The sequence below is a fragment of the Hypanus sabinus genome, chromosome 10 (genome assembly GCF_030144855.1).
Source record: "Hypanus sabinus isolate sHypSab1 chromosome 10, sHypSab1.hap1, whole genome shotgun sequence".
NCBI lineage: Eukaryota > Metazoa > Chordata > Chondrichthyes > Myliobatiformes > Dasyatidae > Hypanus > Hypanus sabinus.
In genome coordinates this window covers 11,245,653-11,272,037 of record NC_082715.1, presented here as the reverse complement: position 1 = coordinate 11,272,037, position 26,385 = coordinate 11,245,653, and positions in this window count along the sequence as shown.

The following is a 26,385-nucleotide window of genomic DNA, read 5'->3' as shown; positions in this document are numbered from 1 at the left end:
CTTCCCCTCCCCCAACTTCTTATTTTGGCTTCTTCCCCCTTGCTTTCTAGTCCTGATGAAGGGTCTTGACCCAAAGCATCAACTCTTTATTCTTCTACATAAATGATTCCTGACCTATTGAGTTCTTCCAGAATATTGTGTGTGTTACTGCCAAACTAGCAACTTTCCAGAAAACCATAAGAAATAGGAGCAGAATTGGGCCATTTGACCCATCGGGTCTGCTCCACCATTCCACCATGGCTGATCCATTTCCCTCTCAGCCCCAAAATCCTACCTTCTCCCTGTATCCCATCATGCCCTGACTAATAAAGGATCTATCAACCTCTGCTTTAAATATACTCAATGACTTGGCCTCCACAGCTGCCTATGGCAACAAATTCCATCAGTTCACCATGCTATTTACCTAGACACTGCCTGGCCTGCTGAGTTCCTCCAGCATTTTGTGTGTGTCTCCTCCTCATCTCTGTTCTAAATGAATAACCCTCTATTCTGAAGTTGTGCCCTCTGGTCCAAGACTCCTCCACCATAGGAAACAACCTCTGCAAGTCAAGTCTATTAATTTGATAGAGTGCATGTGGTGATGGTGCTTCCAATTGCACGAGAAGAGAACCTCCTGATCTTCACATCACCAGAGACTTCCTCTTCCAACCATTGTGCTGGGCTGTCAAAAGGGAAGAGAGCAGGGGTCTGTGTCCAATGGCTAGGGAAACAGTAATGCATCGGGATGTCCTACTACAGTAATATAAAGATTTGGTGTAACCTCCTCTAAGGTGTGGAGTTTTCCTCTCGCTAACTATTGGATTTGGAGTTGATGTCAATAGACAATAGACAGTAGGTGCAGGAGTAGGCCATTCGGCCCTTCTAGCCAGCACTGCCTTTCACTGTGATCATGGCTGATCATACACAATCAGTACCCCGTTCCTGCCCTCTCCTCATATCCCTTGACTCCGCTATCTATAAGAGCTCTATCTAACTCTCTCTTGTATGCATCCAGAGACTTTGCCTCCACTGCCTTTTGGGGCAGAGCATTCCACATATCCACCACTCTCTGGGTGAAAAAGTTTTTCCGCATCTCTGTTCTAAATGGCCTACCCCTTATTCTTAAACTGTGGTTTCTAGTTCTGGACTCACCCATCAGCGGGAACATGCTTCCTGCCTTCAGTGTGTCCAATCTCTTAATAATCTTATATGTTTCAATCAGATCCCCTTTCATCCTTCTAAATTCCAGTGTATACAAGCCCAGTCACTCCAATCTTTTCAACATATGACAGTCCTGCCATTCCGGGAATTAGCCTTGTGAACCTACACTGCACTCCCTCAATAGCAAGAATGTCCTTCCTCAAATTTGGAGACCAAAACTGCACAAAATACTCCAGATGGGGTCTCACCAGGGGCCTGTACAGCTGCAGAAGGACCTCTTTACTCCTATACTCAATTCCTCTTGTTATAAAAGCAAGCATGCCGTTAGCTTTCTTCACTGCCTGCTGTACCTGCATGCTTGCTTTCATTGACTGATGTACAAGAACACCTAGATCTCGTTGTACTTCCCCTTTTCCTAACTTGACTCCATTTAGATAGTAATCTGCCTTCCTGTTCTTGCCACCAAAGTGGATAACCTCACATTTATCCACATTAAACTGCATCTGCCATACATTTGCCCACTCACCCAACCTGTCCAAGTCACCCTGCATTCTCATAACATCCTCCCAACATTTCACACTGCCACCCAGCTTTGTGTCATCAGCAAATTTGCTAATGTTACTTTTAATCCCTTCATCTGAATCATTAATGTATATTGTAAACAGCTGTGGTCCCAGCACCGAACCTTGCGGTAACCCACTGGTCACAGCCTGCCATTCCAAAAGGGACCCATTAATCGCTATTCTTTGTTTCCTGTCAGCCAGCCAATTTTCAATCCATGTCAGTACTTTGCCCCCAATACCATGTGCCCTAATTTTGCCCACTAATCTCCTATGTGGGACTTTATCAAAAGCTTTCTGGAAGCCCAGGTACACTACATCCACTGGCTCTCCCTTGTCCATTTTCATGTCGTCTGGAGGATTCTTTGAAAGTCAAGAATGAGGCGCAGATTTTGTGGTTTTAGTCATTTTATTACCCGTTTTACATCCAATAAAGGTGGTCAGATAGAGGCAAGCTGCAATGCAAGTAGCAAAATTCAAAGTAAATTTATTACTGAAGTTCATTATCAGAATCAGAATCAGGTTTAACATCACCTGCATATGTTGTGACATTTGTTGTTATACGGCAGCAGCACATTGCAAAGCATAATAATAAACACTGAATTACAGTGAGTACGTGCATGTATATTTGTGAAAGTTAAGTAAGTAGTGCAAAAAAAGAAAAAAAAGGTAGTGAGGTAGGTCCATTCAGGAATTGGATGGCAGAGGGGAAGAAGCTGTTCCTGAATCATTGACTGTGTGTCTTCAGGCCCCTGTGCCTCCTCCCTGATGGTAGCAACGAGAAGAGGGCATGTCCTGGGTGATTTGAATCCTCAATGATGGATACTGCTTTTTTGAGGTATCATTCTTTGAAGATGTCCCGGATGCTGAGGAGGCTAGTGCCCATGATGGAGCTGACTGAGTTCACAACTTTCCACAGCTTTTTTTGATCCTGTGCAGTGCCCTCCCCCACCACCATACCAGACGGTGATGCAACCAGTTAGCATGCTCTCCATGGTATACGTGTAGAAATTTGCAAGAGCCTTTGATGACATACCAAATCTCCTTAAACTCCTAATGAAGTATAGCCACTGTTGCGCCTTCTTTGTAATTGCATCGATATACGTCACCTTATACAATCCTGAGATTCATTTTCTTGTGAGCATACTCAATAACGCTATAGAATAATAAGTGTAACACAATCAATGAAAGACCACCCAACTTGGTGTTCATCCAAAGTGCAGAAAACAACAAACTGTGCAAATACAACAAGAAGGAAGTAATATAAATAAATAAATAAATCGATAAATAAATACCCAATAAATATCGAGAAGAGTCTTTGGAAGTGAATCCATAGGTTGTGGGAACATTTCAGTGATGGGGTGAGTAAAGTTGAGTAAAGTTATCCTCTCTGGTTCAAGACCCTGTTTGTTGAGGGGTAATAATTTTTCCTGAACTGGTTCCTGAGACTCCTATACCTTCTTCCCAATGGTTGAGGAATAGTAACACAACAAGGACAGTCTTGGTTTATGCTTCCATAACATCCCAGGCTCAAGGACAAAGGAACTCTCATTCAATAGCTAAGACTTCAGGAGGATTGCAAAATAACTTAGGTTTCACTGTAGCTGATGGTCAACACAAAGTGGCAATTGGGAAGAGGAGACTGGCAGGCATAAAACTGAGTACTGAGAAAACATACAAAGATCTTGCCAGGACCTGAGTTATAGGGGAAGGTTGAATAGGTTAGGACTTTATTCCCTGGAGTAACGGGAGATCTGATAGAGGTATACAAAATTACATAGAGTATAGATAGGGTAAATGTAAGATGGCTTTTTCCACAGAGATTGGGTCCAACTACCACTAGGGGTCATAGGTAAAGAGTGAAAAGGGGAACTTCTTTGATCAGAGGGTGGCAGAAGTGTGGAACGAGCTGTCAGCAGAAGAGGTGGATGCGGGCTTGATTGCAATATTTAAGAGATGCTTGGATAAGTAGACAAATGGGAGGGTTATGGAGAGCTGTAGCCTAGAGAACTCGGCAGAATAACAATCTGGCATGGACTAAGTGGGCCAAAAGGTCTGTTTCAGTGCTCTAAGAGGCATTTCACAATATTCCAACTGACAGACTAGTTGCTGGTTACAGAAAGTGGAAATTCTGGCAGATGCTTTTTGCCTTCTGAGATATATTATCTTTATTGTGTGAGATTGCAAGTGGATAATTACAACTACTGTCCTTCCTCTGTCACAGTGAAATCCCAAAGAAACTCTTCTTTTGAGAGGAGATCTATGGCTTCCAGGTATTTTTCTACCTCTATTACTTTCTAAGTGCCTTACCTGTACCAAAGTCGTCTTCACTTCTGCACACCTCAGCTGTATGAGGGGCAGAGACAGACTGTACATTGACCCTTTCTCCCAAGGTTGCAGGACCGAGAACTAGAGTGCATAGGTTTAAAGTGAGATTGGAAAGCTTTTGAAAACAAACAGAAGGCAACAACAAAAATAGTAAGGACAGAAAAGATGAAATATGAAAGTAAAAGTTCAAAGTTAGAAGTAGAATTTATTATCAGAGTACATACATGTCACCACATACAACCCTGAGATTCTTTTTCCTGTGGGCATACTCAGCAAACCTATAAAACGGTAACTGTAAACAGGGTCAATGAACAGCAAACTGTGGAAATGCAAATATAAATAAATAGCAATAAATAACAAGAGCATGAAGTAACAAGATAATAAGTCCTTAAAGTGAGACCATTGGTTGTGGGAACACCAGAAATAGAATGAGTGTAATTATCCCCTTTGGTTCAAGATGCTGATGGTTGAGAGGTAGTAACTGTTCTTGAAGCTGGTGGTGCGAGTCCTGAGGCTCTTGTATTTTCTACCTGATGGCAGCAGTGAGAAAAAAGCAAGGCCTGGGTGGCGAGCATCTCTGATGATGGATGTTGTTTCATGTTGATGAGCTCAATGGTTTTAAGATGCACAATTGTATGAAAATATGATAGCCTGTAAGGAGGAAATCAAAAAAAGTTTTTCTCAGATATACTGTATAAAAAGTAAAAATTGTGAGAATTGGTATCAGACTGCTAGAAAATGACACTGGAGAAGTAGTAATAGGGAATAAAGAAATTGGACAAACTGAATAAATACTGTTTGTCAGTCAGCGGAAATTCAAGGTGGTCAGTGGGAAGAAGTGAGTTTATTACTGAGAAGAAAGTGCATGGAAAACTAAGGTTTGAAGCTGGACCTAATCCCAGGGTCTGAGAGACATATCTGAAGAGACTGTGGAGGCATTGCCAGTGATCTTTCAAGAGGCACTAGATTCTGGAATGGTTCCGGAGGACTGGAAAATCACAAATGTCACTTCACTCTTTGAGAAGGGAGGGAGGCAAAAGACAGGAAATTATAGGCCAGTTAGCTTGCCTTCAGATGTTAGAGTTGGTTATTAAGGCCGAGTTTTCGGAGTACTTGGAGGTACATAATCAAATAGGCCAGAAGTCAGCATGGTTTCCTTAAGGGAAAATCTTGCCTGACAGATCCGTTGGAATTCTTTGAAGAGATCATAAGCGGGATAGGAAGGAAGTCCCTTTAGAACAGAGATAAGAAGAAATTTCTTTAGCCAGAGCATGATGAATCTGTGTTGTTCATTGGGTACATTTGAAGAGGAGGTTGATAGGTTCCTGATTTGTAAGGTTATGGGGAGAATGTAGGAGAATGGGGTTAAAAGAGAGAGCAAATCAGCCATGATGGAATGGTGGAACAGTTCTGATGTGCCAAATGGCTTAATTATGCTCCCATATCTTATGGTCCTATTGATGGAAATTAGCGGGACCAGAGTATGATGTATTTATGCTTTGCCCAAAAAGAACTTTTAAATAACTTGGCATCTTGGAGCTGCTGGTCCATTTCCCCTAAAACCGAGAATTGGGGGGTTTGGGGTCCAGCTTAAGGGTTTCAGATGTTTTTAGTCTGAACCACTCCAAGCCCAGTACCCTTCAGATTCTAAAATTCAGCCTGTGTATTCATACAAATCGAAAGTAATGTTATTTGATCTGTATCACAAAAATACTCTACGTTTATGTCACTTTTGGCATGCAGTCTGTTGTTTATCCCTTCCAAGCAACATCTTTCAGTGAAGGGAAACTGGCTGCATCTGGCTTAAATCTTAGAAATGAGTCATTACTGCATGAATCACAAATCAACCCAACGTTAGCTGCTGTGAGCAGGTCCTTGGTGACTGTAGCACAACTGAATGGGATATTATAACCTCACAGAAGAAGCTTGGTTTTGTAACTGCTTCCAGGCAAGCAAGTGAACACGTTGAAACTCCCAAACAGCGAACTCAAAAATAAACTCTTGAATAAATCCATATGTTCGGAATTTAACAGTTTACAAGGAACATGTCACATCTGTACAAAGCCTTGGTTCAAGGAAAGATCTGGAAAATGAGGCCAATTGACAACCTGCGCTGGCTTTGCGGCCATCCATGGTGCTGCGAAGCTCCACGGTGGGGGGAGGGGGCGATATAGATTAAACTAAAGATTTGCTTTATTTCTCACATCTGCATCGAAACGTCAAAACATATAGTGAAATGCATCGTTTGCCCCAACGAACAACCAATTCCGAACATGTCCCGGGGGAAGCCTGCAAGTGTTTCCATCCTTCCAGCGCCTACATACTAACCGACATGCTGGATGGAATATAGAGATTCTGCAAATGCTGGTTATCTTGACTAAAACACACAAAATGATGGAGGAGCCCAGCAGGTCTGGCAGCATCCATGGAGAGACATTTCAAACATCAGAACTTGATTAAGGGTCTCAACCATCAATGTCAACTCTTTATTCCTCTCTATGGCTGCTGCCTGACCTGCTGAGATCCTCCGACATTTTGTACATATGTGTTATTCTCATCTTTTGCAATGTGGGAGAAATTCAGAGCACCAGAAGTTTTCTTTGTACAAAGTCCTTACCACAATGGCAGAACTGAACCCATTTTGCTGGTGCTGTAGAACATTATGCTAACCACTACATTATAGTGCTGTCCTGCCAAAATAGAAGGTTTTGTTTCAATTTTCAAAACCCAAAATCTGTGATGCATTCACTCATTTCTTCTTTTAATGATATTAGGCATATTAGACATATCAATTACATATTTTACTGTGGTTGTAAGCTTCAGAGCAACATAGACAAAATGCTGGAGGAACTCAGCAGGCCAGGCAGCATCTATGGAAAAGAGTGAACAGTTGACGTTTTGGGCCGAGACCCTTCATCAGGACTGGTTAAAAAGATGAGAAATCAGAGTAAGAAGATGGGGGAGGGGAGGAAGAAGTAGAAGGTGATAGGTGAAAGCTGAAACCAGGAGAAGGGGAGGTCAGAATCTCTCTGCCACTTCGGCACTCACAAACATGGGTTTCCTAGAGCCTGAGACATCAGAAGCTAAAGGAAGATTGGAATTGTTGCATGGGAAAGATAAATATTTTTCTAAGACTACAGGTTGGCCATTTTGTCTTGATTCCCCAGACATTTCACTTTAAGATTACATTGCCTGTTGTAGTCATCAAATACCTTCCATACCTGGCATTTACCTTCCACAAAGTTCAAGTTCTAGTTTAATTGTCATTCAACCACACGTAAATACCCATGAATACAGCCAAATGAAACAGTGTTAACTCCAGAGCCAAGGTGCAAATCAGAGCACCAACAGTCACACCACAACACCAGGCACACATAACACATAAAAATAGCAAGATAACATGTAAGTTATCACTACAATACAGTCACATTAGAAAATATAGTCCAAGACCCTGAGTCCTTGAATGTTGCAGCAGTCTGCAACCAAACAGAATACAGCTTGCCTTCTGCCCAGTGAATATTAAGAGGCAGCCTCAACTGCAGCTTAGACGCTACGCCACACCACCTCTAAGGGAGAGTGCCGACTCTGACACCTCTTTCCTGGGAAGCTGTAAACAGGTGACAACGCGGCTCGAGGCCCAGTCCTCTCGTCGACTGGGGCCGCACAGCTTCCCCGCTGGTTCGCCAATAAACCAGCAAATCCGACTTGCGGGATTCCACATTAATAATGTCCAATAAAGTGATCAACACAGTTAATGCAGTGGCAACTCTAACCCCTACATTGTGATTTTGCTGTCAATCTTCCTCTACTTCTCCATTACCAACCCCACCTTCATTCAGCCTTTAACGCTTCCCTTGTAATCTCGATCTTGGAAGCCAGCGTTCACTGGCTTCAGCACCACCACCACCACCAACTCCACCCCCCACCCCCCGTCTGGCAAAGCGCCAAGACTATGAATCAAGCGGACTGTCCAGCAGCGATGCTGTTGAGATAAGGAATTGGTAGGTAATTTCACAGACCTTTCAAAGGCATTGTAGCACAGCCGCTAGCGTAACCCTTTACACCAGGGATCTGTGCTAGTTTCCCACTTATATGTTCTTCCCCTGACTGTGTGGGCTTCCTCTGGGTGCTCCAGTTTCCTCCCACATTCCAAAGACGCATGGGTTAATCAGGATTAATTGCTATGTCGGTAGTGGAAGCAGAGTGACACTTGCAGACTGCCCAGCACAGCCTCAAACTGCACTGACACAAGCAATGCATTTCACTGTATGTTTCGATGTACATTGACAAATAAAATTAATCTCTCTTGCCTTCAATTTCCATGAAATCTGCCCTAGTTCTGGACTCATGAATCTATAAGAGAATTAAAGCACTGGTGGGGCCTCCCTTGGAGTATTGTGAGCAGTTTTGGGCTCTTATCTTAGAAAGGATGTGTTGAAACTGGGGAGGGTTCAAAGGAGGTTTACAAAAATGATTCCAGAATTGAATAGTTTGTCATAAGATGAGCGTTTGATGGCTCTGTGCCTGTATTCACTACAATTCAGAAGAATGAGGAGTGACCTTGTTGAAACCCATCAAATGGTGAAAGGACTTGATAGAGTGCCTGTGGAGAAGAATTGTTCTATGGCGGGAGAGTCTAAAACCAGAGGACGCAGCCTCAGAATAAATTTCTTTGGCTAGAAAGTGATGAATCTGTGGAATTCTTTGTCACAGGCAGCTGTGGAGGCCCAGTCTTTATGTTTATTTAAAGCAGAGGTTGATGGATTCTTGATTGATCAGGGCATGAAGAGCAGAAGGCAGGAGATTGGGACTGAGAGGAAAATTAGATCAGCCATGATGAAATGGTGGAGCAGATTCAATGGGCCAAATGGCCTAATTCTGCTCTTGTATCTTATGTTTTTAGGGTCTAATTGAAACTCACAATTTGTTGCGTGGTTTGTGAGATACAATCCATTACTGAAGGAATCAAGGATATAAGGAAGTAAGGCTACTTCTGTGTTCAGCTTGATTGCCCTTATGCTTTGCTTAATACCTAGACTCTGTGGCCGCTTTAATATTACCTCCTGTACCTAATAAAGCAGCCACTGAGTGTGTGTTCATGGTCTTCTGCTGCTGTAGCCCATCCGCTTCAAGGTTCAATGTGTTCTGCACAATGCTGTCAAAACGTGTGGCTACTTGAATTGCTATCAACTTGAACCAGCCCAGGATTCTCCTCTGACCTCTCTTGGTAACAGGGCACATCCTCCCACAGAACTGCCACTCACTGGATGTTTTTTACTGTTTTTCACACCATTCCCTAGAGCCTGTGGTGCACGAAAATCCCAGGAGATCAGCAGTTGCTGAAGCACTCAAATCAACCCTTCTGGCACCAACGATCACTCCACGGTCAAAGTCACTTAATGACATTTCTTCCGCACTCTGAAGCTTGCTCTGACAACAACTGAGCCTCTTCACCATGCCTGCATGCTTTTCTGCATTGAGTTGCTGCCCATGTTTGGCTGATTAGATATTTGCATTAACAAGCAGGTGCACAGGCATACTTAATAAAGTGGCCACCAATTATCATCTCAAGTCGGGACTTAACTGCCAGGAACCAACAAGAGCTCAATAACAGTAAGAAACAAATTATTTCCTTTCAGTAGAAATTTGTCCTTGGTGACTTTTTAAACAAGCATTAATGTAGCAACTGTAAGTTGTACTCAAAAGGCACCAGGGTAGTGTAGCAGTTAGCACAAAGCCATTAAAGTTTGGGATGCTCCGGAGTTCAAAGTTCAATCCCGGCGCTGTTCTATACGTCCTCCCTGTGGACTGTGTGGGTTTTCCCCAGGTTCTGTGGTTTCCACCCACAGTCCAAAGACATACCGGGTAGATTATATCACCAACTCGAGAGATTCTGCAGATGCTGGAAATCCAAAGCAACACACACAAAATGCTGGAGGAACTCAGCAGGCCAGGCAGCTTCTATGGGAAAGAATAAACAGATGAGATTTTGGGTCAAGACCCTTCATCGGGTCTGGAGAGGAAGAGGAGAGGTCAGAAGTCAGGTTAATTGGTCATTGTAAATTATCCCATGACTAGGTTGGGGTTAGTCAGGTTTGTTGGGGTTTGCTGGGGTGCTGTGGCTCTAAGAGCCAGAAGGATCTACTCCTCACTGTATCACAAAGTTAAAATTAAATTAAAATACAGGTCTATTAGCATCAATGAGCCTGAATTACAAATGCAGCACACACCATAGAATAGAATACAACTTCATTATCCTTGCTTGAGACAACGAGAATGTAATACTACTCCAGTCCAAGTAAAACAGACATTTATAATGAAAGTGGTATGGCTTAAATAAAATAAAACACACAACATACAACAAGTGATTTGATAGCCTATAACACTAAAAGTCCATTGGCAAGCCAGGGAAGCTGTGCAACAGCCCTTGGGAAGAAACTGTTTTTCAGTCTTACTGTCTTGGCTAAGATGTTTCTGTATCTCCAACCAGATGGCAGGAGATTGAACCAAGAGCATCCAGAACGGGATGGCTCTTTAATGATGTTTAGACCAGAAGACCATAAGACATAGGAGCAGAATTAGGCCATTCAGCCCATTGAGTCCACACTGCCATTTCATCATGGCTGATCTCGGATCCCATGCAACCTTGTACACCATATTTCAACCAATCAGGAAACTATCAACTTCCGCTTTAAATAAACCCACGGACTTGGCCTCCACTGCAGTCTGTGGCAGAGCATTCCACAGATTCACCACTCTTAGGTTTAAAAAAATCTTCCTTACTTCTATTCTAAAAGGACACTGCTCAATTTAAGGCTGTGCCCTCTAGTTGTGGATAACCCCACGTAGGAAACATCCTCTCCACATCCACCCTACCTAGTTCTTTCAACATTCCGTAGGCTTCAATGAGATTCCCCCTGCCTCACTCTTCTAAATTCCAGTGAGTTCAAGCCCAAAGATGCCAAACACTCTTCATAAGTTAACCCCTTCATTCCGGGAATCATCCTCGTGAACATCCTCTGAACTCTCTCCAATGACAAGGGGCCAAAAAACTGTTGATGGTACCCCAAATGTAAAGCTTCAGCAATATCTCTTTGTTTTTATGTTTAATTCCCTGTGAAATAAGTGCCAATATTGCCGTTACCTTCTTTACCACAGGCTCAACCTGTGAATTAACCTTCTGGGAATCTTGCATGAGAACTCCCAAGTCCTCTTGCATCTCTGATGTTTGAATTTTCTCCCCATTTGGGTAATAGTCTGCACTGTTGTTCCTTTTACCAAAATGCATTGTCATACATTTCCCAACACTGTGTTCACTTTTTGTCGATTCTTCCAATTTTTCTAAGTTCTGCTGCAATTGCATTGCTTCCTCAGCACTACCTACCCCTCCACTTATCTCTATCATCCGCAAATTTGCCACAAAGTTATCAATTCCATTATCTAAACCATTAACAAACAATGTGAAAAGTAGGTGTCCTAATACTGGCCCCTGAGAAACACCACTAGTCACAGAGAGCCAACCAGTAAAGGTCCCCTTTATTCCCATTCACTACCTCCTGCCTGTCAGCCATTCCTCTATCCATGTCAGTATCTTTCCTGTAACACCTTGGGATTTTATCTTGTTAAGCAACCTCATGTAAGGCACCTTATCAAATGCCTTCTGAAAATCTATGTAAATGACATCTGCTCCCTCTCCTTTGTCCACCCTGCTTGTTACTTTCACGAAGAACTCTAACAGACTTGTCAGGCAAGATTCCCCTTGACAGAAATCATGCTGACTTTGACTTACTTTATCATCAGTCTTCAAGTATCCCAAAACCTTGTACTTAATAATGAACTGTAACACTTTCCCAACCACTGAGGTTAGGCTAACTGGCTTATAATTTCCTTTCTTTTGTCTTCTTCCCTTCTTAAAGAGTGGAGTGACATTTGCAATCTTCCAGTCCTCCAGGACCATTCCAGAATCAAGTGATTCTTGAAAGATCTTGACCAATGCATCCATTATCTCTTCAGCAACCTCTCTCAGGACTCTGGGATCTAGTCCATCTGGTCCAGGTGACTTATCCACCTTAAGACCTTTCAGTTTGCCTAGCACTTTTTCCTTTGTAATGGCAATGGCACTCATTCCTACCCTCTGACACTCACAGACCTGTGGCACACTGCTAGTGTCTTTCACAGTGGAGACTGATGCAAAGTACTCATTAAGTACCTCTGCCATTTCTTTGCCCCTATTACTACCTCACCAGCATCATTTTCCAGTGGTTCAATATCAACTCTCACCTCCCTTTTATTATTTATATAACTGAAAATCTTTTAGCATCCTGCTTTATATTATCAGCTAATTTGCCCTCATATTTCATATTTTCCCTTCTTAAGGTTTTTTTAGTTGCCTTTTGTTGGATTTTAACAGCTCCCCAATAATCCAACTTCCCACTCACTTTTGCTACCTTATATGCCCTTACCTTGGCTTTTATGCAGTCCTTAACTTCCCTAGTCAGCCAGGGTTGTCCAGCCCTGCCATTTGAGAATTTCTTCTTCTGTGGGACATATCTATCCTGCGCCTTGTGAACTATTCCCAGAAACTTCAGCCATCTCTGCTGTGCTGTCATCACCACCAGTATCCTCCTCTAATCCACCTGGGCAAGCTCCTCTCTCTTGCCTCTGTAACTCACATTGTGAAACTGACCCTATGTCACTTCTTTTTAAAGATGTAATTCCATCTCTTACCAGCAGAGCCACACCACCATTGTGAAACTGAAACATGTGACTTGTGCTTCTCCCTCTCAAACTGCAGTCTGAATTCAATCACATTATGATCACTGCCTCCTGAGGGTTCCTTTACATTAAGCTCCCTAATAAGATCTGTGTTATTACACAACGCCCACTCTGAGATAGCCTTTCCCCGAGAAGGCTCAAGCACAAGCTGCTCTAAAAAGCCATCTTGTAGGCATTCAACAAATTCCCTCTCTTGTGATCCGACACCAACCTGACTTTCCCAATCCCCCTGAATATTAAATTCCCCCATTACAATTGTGACATTAGACTTTCTACCTGTTCTTCTCAGCTCTCTTTGAAATCTCAACCACAGATCCTGGCTACTATTTGGAACCTATATATGATTCCCATAATGTTTTCTTTTACCCTTGCAGTTTCTTCACTCCACCCACAAAGATTCAACATTCTCTGACCCTATGTCACCTCTTTCTAAAGATGGAATTCCATCTCTCACCAGCAGAGCCACACCAACCACCTACGCCTTCCTGCCTGTCCCTTTGATACAAAAATATATCCTTTGATGTTAAGCTCCCAACTATGGTCAACTTTCAGCCACAACTCAGTGATGACCACAACATCATACTGACCAGCCTCTAATTGTGCCACAAGTTTGTCCACCTTATTCTGAATACTATGTGCATTTAAATACAGCACCTTCAGTCCTGCATTCTTCACCCTTTTGAATTTTGCCTCTGTGGTACAATTTAACTTTTTGCTCTGTTTGCATATGTACTTAATCAATGGCTTGTCCTTCCTTACAGTCGTGTTACACTCATTATCTACTTATTAACCTGCTGGCTCATCCTCAGCTCTATCATACTGGTTCCCCTCCCCTGCCATATTAGTTTAAACCCCTCCCAACAGCTCGAGTAAATCTACCTACAATGATATTAGTCCCCATCGGATAATATAAAAATACCATGAATTATGTGTATCAAATAATTAAATTAAATAAGTAGTGCAATGATATTAAAAAATTAGTGAGGTAATATACATGGTTTCAATGTCCATTCAGAAATCAGATGGCAGAGGGATGGAGGCTGTTTCTGAGTCATTGAGTGTATGGTTTTAGGCTTCTGTACCTCTTTTTGATGGAAACACTGAGAAAAGGACATGTCCTGGGTGATGGGAGACCTCAATAATGGACGCTGTTTTTTTAAGACACTTCTCCTCAGAGATCTCATGGATACTATGGAGGCTGGTACCCAAGATGGAGCTGACTAATTTTACCACTTTCTGCAGCTTACTTCGATCCTGTGCAGTAGTCCATTGCCACCACCACCCCACCCCCATGCCAACCAAAGATGCAGCCAGTCGGAATACGCTCCATGGTATATCTGTAGAAATTTTCTAATATTTTAGGTGACATTTTATATCTCCTCAAACTCTTAATGAAATATAACGACTGTCTTGCCTTCTTTATAGCTGCATCAGTATGCTGAGACCAGATTAGGTCCTCAGGGATATTATCACCCAGCATTTTGAAATTGCTCACTCTTTCCAGTTCTGACCCCTCTATGAGGATCAGTTTGTGTTCCCTTGTCTTACCCTTTCTGAAGTCCACAATCATCTCTTTGGTCTTACTGAGTGCAAGGTTGTTGCTACGACACCACTGGACTAACTGATATATCTCACTCCTGTAAACTGAGTGCACATATAACACACAATAACTGTGGAAAGTAAGGATAAAACCTACAGATGAATCATGCACAAATAACAAACTAAAGTGCATAAATTAAAGTTTGGAAGGTACAGAATAGATGAACAGTGACATTTCAAATACAATGCGGCTGGGAGTTCAGAAGTTTAATGGCCTGGGGAAAAACCTGCTTCCCATACTGACTGTTCTTGTTTTTATGCATCGAAGTCTCCTGCCTGATGGTAGAAAGTCAAGCAGGATTCTGGATGGGTGGGTGGGATTCTTAATACCAAGGGCCCAGGGTATGCAATGTTCCTGATAAATGCCCTGACTGATGGTGGGGAGCCCCCTATGATCCTCTCAGCCATTCTCACAGTCCTTTGTAGGATCTTCTGGTCCAATGCTTGACTGCTCCTATATCAGATGGAGATGCAGCTTGTCAGGACCCTCTCAATGGTGCTCCTGTAAAATTCAGTTAAGATGGGGTTGAAGAGGGGGAGCCTTGCTTGCCACAGTCCCCTTAGGAAGAGGAGGCACTGTTGTACCTTTTTGTTCAGAGAGGTGATGCTGCGGAGGGGTGTTTTCCTCGCCAGTACCTTTGTACATCAAACCAGGTGGGAAAAGTCTTGAGGAAGGCATCCGGGTCACTGACACACAGGGTAGACTTGTAGTCTGTGATCCTCTGAAATCCCTGCCACGTGCATCTCGTGTCTCTGGTATTGCCAAAGTGGTTGTATAACGAGAATTCTCCCGTTTTGCCTTCCTGATGGAACAGGGAAGCACAGTTCTTGCTTCCCTGAGATTTGTCCCCCAATCTAAAGTTAGCGTCACGATCCCTCAGTTGAACCCGGACCTCTGCAGTAAGCCATGGCTTCTGATTTGGCCTCACACTGATGTAACAAAAATTTGTTTAAAATTCGCTCTGTGTTCTTTTCTGAATCAGCAATGGGCACTTGCAAACAAAGGAGTCACTGTACACATGCTAAACCACAAGAAATCACTCTGCTAGAGTTGAATAAAGGAAAACAAATGGTTAATGAAGTAGCAGTACAGAAAGCAAGTAATTATTTATCAGCCACTGAACGAATTGATCTGCAGAATGCTGAAGTGAATCACAGATCCAACAAACTTTCATGCAGTCTTCTCTCTCTCAAAATCTCTCCCTCCCGGCCTACTTGTCACTATTTTCTGGAGGAACTCAGCAGGCCCGACAGTACCTATGCAAAAGAGTAAATCACAGTTTCCCAACCTTTTTTTTAGCCCAACACCCCTCCTGAAGTACTTCAGTACTTGCCATTGCCCCCCAAAGCATCTTCATACTTGCAAACACCCCTCTTAGGCACAATATACTTTCCAATGCCCCCCATAGTGTAAAAACATGTCAGGTACTACCCCCATTGGAAATCACTGGAGTAAACAGTCAATGTTTTAGGCCAAGACTCTTCATCAGGACTGGTGAAGGGTCTCGGCCCAAAATGTCAACTGCTTACTCTTTTCCATGAATGCTGCCTGGCCTGCTGAGTTCCTCCAGCATTCTGTGTGTGTTGCTTTGGCTTTCCAGGATCTGTTGATTTTCTCGTGATTGTCCGTATCTTTGCTGCACTGGTCATAATCTAACCTAAGAGTAAATTCTGCCCTTGCACAAAAACAGTGCCTCTTTTTATACACTTCAGGATCCCCTCAAAACTCAGAAATAACTCTTACCCCAGTGACTTCCCATAAGATACCTGAACCTGTACATTGACCTCATCTCTTCCAGACAAACGTGGATTCATCATGATCTATTCTCAATGATGGAGACCAGAACTCCTTTAACTTTCTCAGAATAATCCCACTCTAGGCTAACACCATTTTGTCAGAATCAGAATTATGTTTAACATCCCTGGAATTCGTCATGAAAATGGTTTCGTTTTATTTTAGCAGATACCAAGGAGGAATCAAATTTAACTCCTTCCTTACAACATCCCAGACATGCATTTAAAAATAAACTTTATTAAGCTAGTAGAATTATGCTTACCCATGTCAGTAAAGCACACAAAGCAGAAATAACACAATTTCACATCAACTGGAGGCATGATCTCCTCCTAATTATAACAATTTCTTTCCGAGGCTTCTGTGGCCAGAGTTGGCCATGTGCCCTGGCTGTCTAGAAATGCAAGCCAGTGCAGAATGATGAAGAGAGCTAGCTGTTGCCCAAGTAGCAGGCTCCCCCTCTCCATGAATCTGATGAACTCAAAGGAAGAGCAAAGGCCGATACAGTTTGGCACCAGCAGTATCGCAGGTATTGCCAGTCAGCGTTGAACTCAGCAAAAGACTACCTTAATCAGAATCAGAATCAGAATCAGACTTTAATCGCCAAGTACCTGTGCACATACAAGGAATTTACTTCCGGCAGATGTTGTCTCTCTGCTCATAACAATAATAATGATAAATATAAATGAAAATATAGATTATACATACAGGTAGTGCAATCCAAGTAATAGTTAGCCGACAGTTAACCGGCAGTTAACTGTTCAGCAAAGTGACCGCAGTAGGGAAAAAACTTCTCCAGTGCCTATTAGTCTTAGTCTGGAGGGATCTGAAGCGCCTACCAGTTCAAACAGTCCATGCACAGGATGGAAGGAGTCCTTTATGATGTTCCCCGCCCTCTTCTTCAACCTGGAAGAGTACAGGTCCACAATAGAGGGCAGGGAGACTCCAATGATGCGTTCGGCAGTCCTCACTGTGCGCTGTAGTCTGGTTCTATCCTGCTTGGTGGCGGCTCCAAACCACACAGTGATGGGGGTGCACAGGACAGACTCAATGACTACAGTGTAGAACTGCAGCAGCAATTCCTGAGGCAGACCATATTTCCTCAAGAGCCGCAGGAAGTACATCCGCTGCTGGGCCTTCTTCAGGATGGAGCTGATGTTCTGCTCCCACTTCAGATCCTGAGAGATGGTGGTTTCCCAGGAACCTGAAGTTCTCCACGGTGGACACAGGGCTGCTGAGGACTGTGCGGGGGGACATAATGGGGGTATGTCCTCCAACTCTGGATTTTTCCCTCGGGATTTGATCCTGGAGGTTTGAGATTAGAGTTTTCCTTTTCCTAGATGAGCTGCCAACCACGGCTTTCGAGCCCCATCTGCCCAAAGTAACTGGTTTTGATGCACCAGTAACCCGTCTTTGCCCCTTTAGCTGTCAGTACAAAAAGTTGCACCAGGCCTAGTAGTTAAGCCACACGTGAAGGCCAGGAACCGGTTGTCAGAGGCTGCTTGAGATGGACTCACTCCACCGGGAGCACTTAATAGGTGGGGAGCTTATCCCCCACTATTTAGTGGGGAGCTTTTCCCCACTACCACCCCCATCTATATCATCCTTAAGAAACCAGCAAGTTCTTTACACAAGGAAAAAATGTTCAGGATCCTGGGACAAGGGCAGGAATTCCAGCCAAGAAACTGTCTGTTAGGATTGCCTCCATCTTTAATTACTCTATAAGATAACAACATGAAATTTGCATATATAGGAAATCTAATTTTGAAAGATTAGGAATGTGATATATCTATTTTCAATCAGGTTTTGCAAGTGGCGGGAATGTAGTTGTCTGGGAAAATAACATGCAGGTTCATAACTCACAGGTTGGGTAAATTAAAAAAAAAACATCACCGCATGCTATTGAAATGTCAGTGGAGAGATGTGAGTCACAAGTTATCAATGCTAAAGTGCATATGAAGGGGAAAAGGGATAATGAAGCAATCTTGTGCTTGATAAATGAGCCAATTACATGTCATCTCATCCAAAAGATTGACTCCAGTTCCTGTCATGTTTTATGACCCCAAAACATAAACGTCACAACCAGGGATCATTTTTTTTTCAATTGATACGTGGAATGTATTTTCTCAGTGTAACTGAGATTGTATTTCCTCTGCATGGAGGTCAGAGACCAGCCGTGTTCTGTAGGTCCCCTCCTCTTTGTAATTTTTATAAATGACCTGGATGAGGAAGTGGAGGGATGGGTTAGTAAGTTTGCTGATGACACAAAGTTTGGGGGTGTTGTGGATAGTCTGGAGGACTGGCAGTGTTTACAGCAATAGGATGCAGAACTGGGCTGAGAAGTGGCTGATGGCGTTCACCCCAGATAAGTGTGAAGTGGTTCATTTCGGTAGGTCAAATTTGAAGACAGAATATAATATTAATGGTAAGACTCTTGGTAGTGTGGAAGATCAGAGAGATCTCAGGGTCCTTGTCCATAGGACACTCAAAGCTGACAGTGTTGGCCTTCCTCAACCATGGGAGAGAGTTCAAGAGCCGTGAAGTAATGTTACAGCTGTATAAGACCTTGGTCATACCCCACTTGGAGTACTGTGTTCAGTTCTGGTCACCTCACTACAGGAAGGATGTGGATACTATAGAGACAGTGCAGAGGAGATTTACAAGGGTAAATCTCTTATGAGAATAGGTTGAGTGAACTTGGCCTTTTAAGATGATGAGAGGTATTGATGGTGTGGATAGCCAGAGACTTTTTCCCAGGGTGAAATGGCTAACATGAGGGGCATAGTTTTAAGGTGCTTGGAAGCAGGTACCGAGGGGATGTCGGGGATAAGTTTTTCACACAGAGCAAGGTGGGTGTGTGGAATGCACTGCCAATGATGGTGGTAGAAGCGGATACAATAGGGTCTTTTTAGAGTCCCTTTGATAGGGACAGGGAGCTTAGAAAAATAGAGGGCTTTTCAGTAGGGAAATTCTAGGCAGTTTCTAGAGTAGGTTACATGGTTGGTACAACATTGTGGGCCAAAGGGCCTGTAATGTGCTGTAGATTTCTATGATTTCTATAAAAAAATTAATTTCAAAATAAATAAATAAACAAAGAAGTAAGTAAATAAATCTATCTCATGGGTTTGCATTGTTCCTTGGATTGTTTACCTTTTATGTCTAATTGCTTGTCTGGGTTTTCATTTGGTTTTGCAGGTGTCTCATTTGATATCATAGGGATTGTTAAACTCTCTTTGTATTTATCACTTTTATTCAATTTGGGGCAATTGAATTAACATGGGATTTTCAATGACTTGTATCGCAGTTGTTGTCTTTGGGGGTTATTGCTTCGCCTGGACATCAGGCTGTCTGATTGGTCCTGAATTCCTATATGCTCCGGGGTGTATTTCAGTCATTGCAGATCCTTGTCTGGTGAATCTCTGACTGAGTCCTTTGGTGTCTCGTGAGTGTTCTCCTGATTCTGCATAGTTTGCTTAAGTTCTTGTTTGTTTTGCTAGTTAATTTCTGTAATGAATCTTTTGTTTTGTTTGAATCACTGAAATCTCTAGGATTCCTGCACTTGAGCTCCCTAGAGACCTGACATAAATCTAATCTGAAGAAAAAAACAGGGAGCAGGGATATCTACTTCATTCTTACTTTTAGTGAACCATGCATATATGATGTGGTGGTGTAATGATGTAACCATTCACTTACTTCTATACATAACACATAATGAATTATGTAAACAAACAAAGAATGCTTAATCAGACAAAATATTTAAAATTACTCAAATATTACTGATATATTAAATAGACAACAGTTCCAACCCATTAGAAGCATACTACTAATACATAGATTGTTAGAACACATAATGTGGTGCCAATGTTTTAGTCTAATATGATCAGTCTAACCCTCATAGCCCATGATTTTTATAGATAGATTTTTATCTGTAAATAATGCAAGCTTAACACAAACAATGGTGTACATTTTACATCAAAATGTTTTGAATCAGAATTGGAATTGGGTTTTGTATCACTGGCATATGTCATGAAATTTATTCTTTTGCAGTGGCAGTTCATTGCAATATATAATAATAAAAACTATAATTTACAATAATTATCTATAAAAGAAGAACATTTAATACAATAAGTAGTACAAAATGGGTTCAAAGTGGTGACATTAGATAGGGTCGTAAAGAGAGCTTTTGGCACATTGGCCTTGAAAACTCAAAGTATTGAGTACAGGAGATGGAATGTTAGGCTGAAGTTGTATACAACATGGATGAGGCCTAACTTGGAGTATTTTGTGCAATTCCAGTCACCTACATACAGGAAAGCTATCAATAAAATTGAGACAGTAAAAAGAAAATTTACAAAGATGTTGCCAGGACTGGGGGACCTGACTTATAATGAAATGTTGAATAGGTTAGGACTTTATTCCCTGGAGCGTAGAAAAATGAGCAGAAATTTGATAAAGATAAACAAAATTAGGAGGGGTATAGATAAGGTAAATGTAAGCAGGCATTTATCATGAAGGTTGGTGAGATTTGAACTAACGGTCATGGGTTAAGGCTGAAAGGTGAAATATTTAATATAAAGTATTTATATTTAATATGATAATACTTACATATAATGGCAACCTGGAAGGGGAACTTCCTCACTCAGAGGGAGGTGTGACTGTGGAAGGAGCTGCCAGTGGAAATGGTGGATGTGAGTTCATTTTGAATATTTAAGAGAAACTTGGATAATACTTGGATGCAAGAGCTGTGGTGGGCTATGGTCTGGCTGCAGGTTGATGGGACTAAGCAGAATTACAGTTTGGCACAGAGCAGATGAGCCGAATGGCCTGTGCCTGTGTTGTTGAGCTATATGAATCAATGCTGGCCTATTGCTTTCATCAGTGCAAAGTCTACCTTTGTTCTCTATATGTAAACGTAATTTGTATTTAGGTTCGGAAGCACAATTTGAAAATTGCCTGGCAAGTTAAAAATGTACAGAAATGTGTAAAAGAAATCAGAACAGATTAGAGGAATCAAAGTTCACACATGTCACCATATACTACCTGGAGATTAATTTTCTTTTGGGCATTCACAGTAGGTAGAAAGAAACTCAATAGAGTTAAAGGAAAACTGCCAACGACCAATGTACAACCATGGGCACCAGGGTAGCGTAACACCTAGTGCGATGGTATTACAGCCTAGGGCATTCCAGAGATCAGAGTTCAATTCTGGTGCCATTCTGTATGGAGTTTGTGGGTTCTCCCTGTGGTGGAATGCGTGGGTTGTCCATGGGTGCTCCAGTTTCCTCCCACGGTTCAAAGACTTACTGGTTAATAGGTTAATTGGTCATTGTACATTGTGCCGTGATTAGGTTAGGGTTAATTGGGTTTGTCAGAGGTTGCGGGGGCAGCATGGCTCGAAAGGCCAGAAAGGTCTACTCACAATGTATCGCCAAATAAATAAGTAAAGGACAACAAACTATGCAAATACAAAAAAGATAAAATAATAAATAAATAAATAGATAGATAGATAGATAAATAAATAAATGGATGGATGGATGAATGAATGAATAAATAAGAAAGGAAACCGTTTTGGAAAGAAAAATAAGAGTACAAGTACTGCTAGTTTGTGTGCCTGAACAGAGTTTGGATATTAAGGTATAGGAAGTTAGGTTGATGCTGGAAACCAATATAGATTATCACAAAGTGAATCCACAGCCAAAGATGCAAGCAGGGAATCTGGTTTCCGATCTCACCTGCACGAAGCCAGTGAGTGACACGGTAGCATAGCAGTTAGCATAAAACTACAACCGTGCCAGAGACCAGCAAATCGGGGTTCAATTCCCACTACCGTCCGTAAGGTATTTGTGTGCTCTCACTGTGGCCTCGTGGGTCTCCTCCAAAGGAAGAAAACCTGAGACAAAATCAGAGGTGGAGGACCAGCAAAATGGTTCACTTCTGATACAGACGGAAAGATAAAGTGAGTTAACTCCACTTTCTCCCCGCAGTGGATTTGTGCAATGAGTATGACTATTTGATCTCTAGAAACTGCAAAATCTGATAATTTATTTTGCTATCTTTTTAGTATGTGTTAATTAGCTACCTGGATCCCAAAACAAATGTGAAGTGTGTACGGGCAATCTCCAGCTTGTCCGTGGCAGATTCATTATGGGTGATTGTGCCTTAATTGTAATGAGCTCTTCAGGCCTGTGAATGGCGCCAGAGAGCAGAGGGATCCTAGGCTTTTAGAGCACCTGAACTGGTTAATTGCTGTTTAATAATAGTTATTACTCATATAGATTTCCTTGAATGACTCACTCTATGTAATGCAGTCTCCTGCTGCTTCCTGTATAAACTTGTTAAATTCATTTTGATAGGCACCGGGTTTCTGTGTTATTTGCATTATTTAAGTGGATGTCCAATTAGTGCTAATCACGGGGTCCTAGTTTTGAGAACGTTACATCTCATGGTGTCATTCAGCCAAGCCACTGATATTCTGTTGGAATTCTTATGAGTAAACTCTGGTCGCAGTCTCTACAATGAGTCTGTCTTTCCCTTCGCACTTGAGTTGTGACATTGTTAGAGCACATTGTAACACTAATAGTCAAGCTACCAAAAGGACTGTTTTCAAGGACTACCTCAGTAGGTTCAACATAGTCAGTGGCCATTTATTAGGTACACCTGCTTGTTAATGTAATTATCTAATCAGCCAAACATATGGCAGCAACTGAATGACTAAAAGCATAGACATGGTCAAGAGGTTCAGTTGGTGTTTGGACCAAGCATCAGAATGGGGAAGAAATGTGATTGAAATAGCTTTGACGGTGGAATGATTGTTGGTGCCGGACAGGGTGGTTTGAACATCTCAGAAACTGTGGAACACCTGGGATTTTCATGCACAACAGTCTCTAGAGTAGGAGTTCTCAATCTTTTTAATTCCATGGATACCTCCCATTAACCAAGAAGTCCATGGACCCCAGGTTGAGAAACACTGCTCCAGAGGTTACAGAGAATGGTGCAAAAAGCAAAAATAATCCAATGAGCAGCAGTTCTGTGGGTGAAAGTGCCTTGTTAATGAGAAAGGTCAGAGGAGAATGGGCAGACTGGTTCAAGCTGACAGGAAGGCAACAGTAACTCAAGTAAACACACATTACAACAATGGTGTGCAGAAGAGAATTTCTGAATGTATAACACGTTGAACCTTGAAGTGGATGGGCTACAGCAGCAGAAGGCCATGAGTGTACACTCAGTGGGCACTTTATTTGGTACAGGAGGTAACTAATAATGAGGCCACTGAGTGTAACTGGTTTCTAGTTTAAAACCTGGGAATTTAAGAAGTAGGAGCAAAAGTTCATACGGTCCCTTGAGCATACTTCACCAGTCAATGTGATCATACCTGATCGAATCTTGGCCTCGCCTCTTCTTTCCTGCCTGTTCTTTGTAACCCCTGATCCTCTTGTAGTCCAAACATCTGTCTACTCAGCCTTGAATATGTGCAATGACTCAGCCTTCACCGCTCCCTTGAGCAGCACTTCCAAAGATTTATGAGCCGCTGAAAGAAGTAAATCCTCTCACCTCAGTTTTGAACCATCGATTCCTAAAAACTAATTCAGCTTTAGAGAGATTCCATGTGGCGGATTATGTATTCTTCAAATTAGTCTCCCTAGCATAATTATCTAAATAGAATTGGGCAGAATGGATCCAACATCTCCTACAAAATTTTTTACAGACATGAATACAGATGAAGTTGAATATAATTTTAAAACATTATAAACAAGAGTATACAGCAGGATTGTTAAAAAATGATAAATGTCTACAAGATGTTTGTAGCCCCATTTAGATTCTTGTTTGGGTGTAAGGAGGATATTAAGACCGCAGGGAGCGGGCATTCACTGGAATGCAGTTATGTTCTGTTACCATCAGAAATTGTAATTCAGTTTTTATTCATTTTCAAAAGGGGCACCACAGTAAGCTTGTCTTCAAAAGGAGAAAATTAATGATCAAAGTATCCAACCAGCAACCACAGCCACCACTTACTCTTACCAACAATGCATCAGAATATCTTGATCCTGGATTGGCTTCTCCAGCCACTTGAGGATCCATCAATAGACAACCCAACCCCTTAGGAGAATATCTTACTCAACTCAAGTGATCTCACTACTAACCTATTGTCTTATTCCAATTAGGTAATGCAGCCTGCCTTCTCCATTACTCTGAAAGGGATGAATTTATTGGCTATAATAACTTTTCCATGTTCTTCAAAAATCTCATGTTTTTAACCATTTAATGGTCACTTTGTGAGATCCCTTTACTGTGCAAGTACTGCTAACAAAACAGTAACACTAGAGATTCTGCAGATGCTGGAAGTCCAGAGGAACACACAGAAAATGCTGGAGGAGCTCAGCTGGTCAGGCAGTATGTAGGGAAATGAATACACAGTTGATGTTTCAGGCTGAGACCCTTTAGCATTCTTATAGATACTTCAAGTACCTTCAATACGCATTCACTGGAACGTTACAGCACAGTACAGGCCCTTCGGCCCATGATGTTGTGCTAACCTTTTAACGTACTCTAAGGTCAATCGAACCTATTCCCCCTTCCTAACCCTCCATTTTTCTATCATCCTAAGAGCCCGTGAAATGTCTGCCACCACTCCTGGAAGGATGTTCTAGGTTCCCACTGCTCTCTATGTAAAGAACTTATCTCTGACGTCCCCCCTACACTTTCCTTCAAACACCTTAAAATGATGCACCCTCACATTAATCATTTCCACCCTAGGAAAACTTTTTGGGCTGTCCACTCTATCTATCTATAATCATCTTGTAAACTTCTATCAAGTCACTTCTCATCCTCCTTTGCTTCAAAGGGAAAAGTTCACTGAACCTGCCTTTACGAGACATGCACTCTAGTCCATGTAATATCCTGGTAAATCTTCTCTACATCTTCTCTAAAGCTTCCACATCCTTCCCATAATGAGGCAAACTTTATATTTCCCTAGAACAAGGAATGAGACATTCTGCCCTTTTAGTTATGCTGGTTTTAGGAGCAATCCTATTCCCCTATAACTTATTCTCTAACACTTGATCATTAATAGGTCCCTTAAGGTTGTTATGGCCAGCGGAGGAGGGAAGTGTGGTAGTGGGGATCAGCTCTCACTACTTATTAAATGCCCCCAGTGGTGTGCACCTCAAATAGCCACTGACAACCAAGTTCAGCCCCTGGCCTTCATGTGTAGCTTAGCTACTAAGCCTGGTGGAATCGGTTCTACTGACAGGAGGAGGGACAAATGTGGGTTACTGGCGCCTTAAAACCAGTCACTTTGGGCTGATGGGGTACTTCAGCCATGGTGGGCAGTTCAACTCAGAAAGAAAACTCTGATCCCAAACCTCCATGGCCTTATGGCTGTACCCACTCATGAAGATGGTTTTGGGTGTAACCCCTTAAGAACAATCCAGAGCTGAAGTCCCTAATGTTACGTGGTGAACTCAACGCTGACTGGTAACTCCTGCGATTTTGCCGGTGCCAAGCTGCATTGGTCTCTGCTCTTCCATTGGATTTATCATCTCCAATAATTCCTTGATTCCTTGATAATTCCTTGATTAGTAGGGGTCTCAAAGGCTACAAAAGGGAGCTTGCTGCATGGGCGACAGCTTGCTCTCCATATCATACTGCCCTGGCTTGCATATCATGTAGACAGCTGGCTCGCAACATTCATGGTCGGTCTCAACAAAATGGAGGGCCTCAAAATCATTAATACCTCCCAGATTCCTTCACAAAATACTTGCCACTGCTCGCAATCTTCCTCCAGGTTATAGAGATGGGATACGGATAAGATCGCTGCTTCGCAGTCAGTCTAACTCCAAACTGCCAGTCATTATATCTTTCTACTTCTCTAATGAACTCCCTAAAAAAAAACAAGATAGATAAAATTAGCTTTATTTGTCACATATCCATTTGTTGTCTTCTATGCTCTTGCTCTTTCATTGATCTCGTTTACAGTTACCTTTCCAGAAATTCGCTGAGTATGCCTGCAGGAGAAAGAATGTCAGAGTTGTATGGGGTGGCATGTATGTACCCTGATAATAAATTTTACTTTGAACTTTGAACTTTTGAAAGATACAGCAAATGTGACATTTGCATCAAATCAAATCAGCGAGGATTGGACTGGGCAGCCTGAAAGTTTTGTCGTGATTCCAGTGTTAATTTAGCATCCAA